This window comes from Pogona vitticeps, chromosome 5 (genome assembly GCF_051106095.1).
Source record: "Pogona vitticeps strain Pit_001003342236 chromosome 5, PviZW2.1, whole genome shotgun sequence".
Classification (NCBI taxonomy): Eukaryota; Metazoa; Chordata; class Lepidosauria; order Squamata; family Agamidae; genus Pogona; species Pogona vitticeps.
The window spans coordinates 1596273-1602272 of record NC_135787.1 but is presented as its reverse complement, the minus strand read 5'-3'; positions in this window follow the sequence as shown (position 1 = coordinate 1602272).

The following is a 6000-nucleotide window of genomic DNA, read 5'->3' as shown; positions in this document are numbered from 1 at the left end:
AGCATTACCGTTTTTTAAAAACACGCTTTGCAGGTTTTGGTAGTGCTTCAAAGCAAGGGAAGGAACGGGCACGGAGGAGACCTGCATGCCAGACAGTGCTGACAGCCGCTGTCACTGGGCCATTTCCTCCCAGCTCTCTTTGAAACCGTCTCCTGTCTTCGGCACCAGGCCGTCAAGCACAGTTTTTCCACGGGCCTGTAAGCTGATACACCTTTCGAGGAGTCATAATAAAGTGAGCTGGAGCGGAAGAACCAGATAGTGCAACATTTGGAAACTCTTTTGTGAATTCCACTTCAAAAGGAGCCAGGAATTTGGTGGGCCTTGCAATGGTCTCAATGCACTTAAAAAAAAAAACCCCACCAATCTGAGCCTGTCCTTAACCAACCGGTCACCAGGCTGACCTCTCCTCCTGGCTCCCATTAGCTGCTGTCTCCCTAGGGCATTGCAAGGTGGCAACTGGCACACTGAGATAGCCGGGATGGCCCCTGCTCTCTCCTACTACCAACCCCTTGGAGGGGGAGAGAAAGACAATATCTGGAATTTTTATATGGATTTGAAATCCCACAGGAGTCTTGAACTCTGCAATTGTACAAGCCGCCCACCTCCTCCTCGGCAACTGGCTCAGCACCTTCTTTTAATGGTACTGATACTCTTAATTCCCTTTCCCTCACGTTTAACTGTGTGGCTTCTTTTCGATTTTAATGTGTTTTTTAAACCACACAAATGGCAGATTTGACAGATGGGATCAGGGCACAGAATCTGGCTCCACCCTATGAGCGCACCAGGCTCTTTTTTGCTCTGCTCTGGAAACGCACATGTCATTCCAGTTTGGTCTGTATTCACACATTCATATGAAAGTAGTGCACACCCTATGACAGGAAGCCGAATTCTCACTGCCAAAGCCTGGCAACCCTACCTAATTCGTTGGTTTCAGCAAGTGCCACACTATGAAGGGTTCATAGAATCATAGGTCCGGCATGGGACTTACGACAAAGGTCATAGGTCCCACTGTCATACTGCTCTAACAGCTAAGATGGTCCCCCCCCCCTCCCGGATATTCAGCCAAAGTCTGGCTTCCTGTAGCTTGAGCCTATTCTAATATGTCCTGCACTTTGTGATGATCAAGAACAGATCCTGCCCCTTCTCTGTCGGACTGCCTTTGTGGTTACCAAAAAGAATCCTGGCTGCTCAATTCTGGGAGCTGTAGGCCAAAAACGGGGTTCCCGACCTCTAGGTAGAAAGATGGAAAGGGACAAGGTGAGGGGTGGCTCAAACCAGGGGTCGGTTGTTGCCCCCAGCTTGCTGTGGCCTGCAGGCGTCCCGGCAGCTGCCGTTTTACTACTCTAGACCTTGCTCCTCTCAACTCCTTCTACCTCCTCCCTCTGCCCTGCTTCCAGTTCAGGTCCAGCCCTTACCCTTTGCCGAAACAATTCCAGATCGGGCAAAGAGGCAAGGATCCGTTTTAGAAGAACTGATGTCAACTGAGCAAGCGTAGGAGACAGAAGAAAAAGCGCATAATTACTGCTCCGAGTTGCCCAGTATATTCCGAGTGCCCCAGTGGGCTTTTCTTGGCTGCAAGAGTTTCCTCTTTATCACACGGAATATTCAAGCAACTGCCGATCGCCACCTGAGGTGCTCAGAGCCTGCTGGATCATCGTGAGGGCTCCTTGCAAAGCGACATTTAAAAGGGGAGACGAGCAAGGAGTCCCCTGGCAGCTCCGCACTCTGGAAGTTCTCGTTTGATCCTGAAAAGAAAGAGGGTAACTTTGAGATGTTGGCCTTTTCTGGTTCACCCACGTGCTGGTTTCAGCTCAGGGTTACCACCCTTCGTAAAAAGCAAAGCAAAACAGGCAAGCAAACAAAAGCCTACCAGACTAAACCCAAAGTGGCAAGTGCTCGCCTTTGGCATTTTTCTTACACGATGCCATAATGGCAACTCTGGCGTTTCAGAAGGGCACAGCTCTGTGTTCGGTTCTTACGCGCCCTGAAGAGCCGCTCCACCTGACCCAGGCTCTGGCGGACAATGTGCATGCTCCCAAGGAGAATGGGTGAGGATTCCTCTGTCGCCTGTGAGAGAACTCTCTGGTCCAGAGCAGTATTGGGCACCTCTTTTGTACAGGTCATTGCTTGGCCCAGCTGTGGGAGTGGTTCGCCGAAAGAGCTAAAGACGCCCGAAGGTCTGGGTGACAAAGTCGGGGTATAAAGAGCAACTTAGGAAATTCTTTGTTCTATGGCAGCCTAGGCCACCAGCAGACCTGCATGCATAGAAGGCAGCTTTAGGGGTTGTCTTTAAATAAATTCGAGGAACCTTTTTCCTCCTCTTGAACTGTCCCTAAAATAAAGCACCTGAACTAATAAATGGGAAAGTTTTTTCCTTTTTTTTTTTGAGTGAACGGCGACCTACCTCTGAAACATTTATTCCTTCTGTTCAGTAGTCACAAGCTCAGCACTCGGTCACTGTGCTCTGCCTGTAGAAAAAGCTGAATAATCCCAGGAAAAGGCAAAATCTGAGACCAGGATTGGTCCCTGGGACGTCACCAGGGATGTGCTCTTGTGCAAGACTTGCAAAATGCAGCTGAGATGGAGAGGGATCTTGTGGGCTTCTTCTGCTAAATGCCACACAGTTCATGACTATCATAGTTTCATTGTTTTTTAAAATGTATCATTTAGCTTGTTTTTTAATCCAGTTTAAACAAAAAACCCACTGTGGGTCACCTTAAGTCCCCTTATCAGGAGAAAGGTGGCCGGCCAACCAACCAACCAACCAACCAACCAACCAACCAACCAACCAACCAACCAACCAACCAACCAACCAACCAACCAACCAACCAACCAACCAACCAACCAGCCAGCCAGCCAGCCAGCCAGCCAGCCAGCCAGCCAGCCAGCCAGCCAGCCAGCCAGCCAGCCAGCCAGCCAGCCAGCCAGCCAGCAGTCTTGAGCTAATGGTTGTTGTGGGTTTTTCGGGCTTTTTGGCCGTGTTCTGAAGGTGGTTTTTCCTAACGTTTCGTCAGTCTCTTGAGCTAAGCTGGTGAGCCCTGGTGCCCGTGGGTGGGCGATGGGAGGCCAACCATTAAAAGCCACAAGAAAGACCCAGCTTCCCTTCCTCTCGCCCTGGCCATCCTGGGAGTTTTTCCTCCCTATCTGGATAGGAAGAAGAACGCTCCTGGACCCTGGACCCTGAATGCCCGGCCCCTCCGTAAGGGCTCTGGTGGCAGCAGCTCTGAGGACAACCCCTGGCCCATCTGGTCCCCTCTCCCCTCAAGAGCCACAGAGCCCAACGGCGTGGTGGGCGGAGCTCTCGAGTGGACCTGGCGGCTGCCGGTAACGCGCAGAACAAGCCCGCAGCCATGCAGCTCAAAGCACCACGCAGGAGCACCCTCCCTCTGTACGGTCTGCACACTCCCCCTTCTAAATATGGAGGTTTTAATATTTACTAAACATGGAACGCTGAGCTACCAGGATTTTTCCTGGCCCAAGGCAGGCCGCCATCAGCAGCTGAACGGTTTCAGGTGCTCGCTGCTTCCTTAATCCAAGATTTTCCTTTCCACATAAACAGCTGCTCTAACCTTTCCCTCATCCAGAACGAGAGGAGAGGAACCTTTCCAAGGGGCTCTGCAGTTTGTGTGTGACGCTGGCGAGCAGGCGCCTTGCATTAGAGGGCTGGAGGCACATCCCAGAGACCGGGGTGGAGGGTGGGGGGAATGAAAGCCAGATTTCAGCTGTAGCCTGGACCGGAGAGGATCGGGCCGGCCCCTCGGATTCCAAGAGAGACAGGCGGAGGGAGCAACCTTCCTGGCTCCCCTGATTTCACACCTAGCAGCAGAAAATGCGCCAGGCAGGAGGAGATACCTCGAGGAGGACAACGGGAGCCGCCCTCCATTTCCAGTAAGGCCTCCGTCTGGGGTGGACACACATTGGATCCATTAATTCAAAAAATCCAGACAATTTGGGAAAGGATGCTTGCGTTTCAGGGGGGTACCACCCTGTCTGGCCCTAAAGGACTGATCTTAAAGGATCTATTACAGGAGGTTTCTTGAGCTTTTGGGCACACCAGCCAGGTTTCTGATCCTTCCCCTCTTCCTTCCCCCTGTCTTTGAAATCTGATTGTTTGGCATTCCTGATCATCTTGTCCGGGAGATTTCTGGAATTCCATTGTTTGCAATTGTGTGTGCGTGTGTGTGTGTTTTAATCTCTCCAAAACCTGAGCCTGTTTGGTCAAAGCACAAGTATTCCGCCCCCCCCCCCTTGACCCTGTCACTTGTTTGCACGTAAATTGGAAGAAGATTCGCACGTTCGGAAGAATTAGCTTATGGAGGCTGTTAAAAAGTCTGAGTTTGTTTGCAAGCGGAAATAAAAAGGATGCAAAATTTGAAAATGTTTATCCAAACCTTTTACCGTGCTGCAGTCCTAAGCACGCCTACAAAGGAGTAAGTCACAGTAAACGCAGTAGGATTTGCTTCTGAGTAAAACGGTCCTGAATTGATCACTTGCAGAGGGCTTTTCTAGTGAGGCTCAAGGTGCGTGCTTTCCCACCCTGAATCAGAGGCTGTCAGCAGCTACAATCCATGCTGTTTAGGTGGAACCTCCAGGTTCAGCGGCAGTCTATCTTGAACTCTCAGGCGCTGGGCAGACACAGCCAGGTTTTTTTTTTTTTTTTTTTTTTTGCCAGTGAATTTCCCATAAGGCCTCTGGCTGGCTGCTCTGGCAAAATTGGCACTGGGTTAAAGGAGCCTTTGATCCAATTAATTTGGTGAGGCTTTTTTTAAAAAATCTGTATATTCCAAAATATGACTGAATTGTTTTTTGGAATCGCTTCTCTCTGAAGGAGTGAGGCAAGTGATTCAGCAACTGCCGAGGAAGCTAGGCAGTCTGTGAGGCAGGCAAGAGTTAAATGCACTCACGGTCTACAAAGTGAAAACCCAGATCCCTTACCCACTATCATTCCTGCTCCATATAATCATTTATGGTTTCTGCGAGGGGGAAAGAAATTGGCCACAAGAAGCTCTCTGGAAACCTCGCTTCCCTTTTTTCTTGCCGTCGCAACGCTGGTTCGGGAAGGCCGGGAGGCTGACCACGGACGGGCACATGTGAGCTAAGGCACTAAAAATTCCAGTAAATGTTTTTCCTAAGACGAAACCAAGAGTGAATAAGCAAACTGACCTTCCCCGGAGACCTGGTGACCTTCCCGTTACCTGAAGAAGAGATTCCACTGAACTCCAGCTGCTCCTCTGCCTGGTGGAGGAGGAAGCGCCGGACGTTCCCAGGGCTTCTGGCTTCTGGTTTTGGGGAGGGGGTCGGGGAGTGGGGCTGTGGAAAGGCGGCGGCGCCACGGCGGCTTTGCCTCAGGGCTGTCCTCGCACTCGGAGCTCCCCGGGGAGGGCCCTGGATGGCCCACAAGTGGCCAAAGTACATCTGACTGTGGAGGCACCTGTGGTCATCTTCCTCAACACAGGTCTGGTCAGTGAGATGATGGCTAGCAGAAGACCTGGTGTCACTGGAGGGGGAAAAAAAGGTCGTGAACAGCAGGAAATACACATTTTACTGAAAGGTTCTTTCTACCCACAGAAAAACAGTCTTGGAACAACAATCAGTTCTCCGAGGTGAGCTTTCCGAGCCCCTCAAAGACATTTTTTTTGCTTGTCCTTGACCTCACCATCAAGCTGGTCATTTCATACTCCTGCCTTTTCCACCAGGGCATTCAGCAGCGGAGGCTCAGCATCAACGGTCTGTGGCACATCAGCAGCCTGGAAATGTTGTTACCGAGATCTTCATTCACGAGGCAGGCCTGCTGTTTTTATGATATGCACACTTTTGCCTTTCCATGTTCATTAGAAGAACTTCCAGCGCCTCGAGCTGTTTCCAATTAAGGGGGGAAACCCTGAAGTTTTATGTTGTGCCGTACTCCTCTCCTCCTGGCATCTCCCAGGGTAAATGTCGGTGCAGCCTTACTGAGAGCTTAAAGACAGCCCCCCCTTCCCTGCAACACTGCCAGAAGCT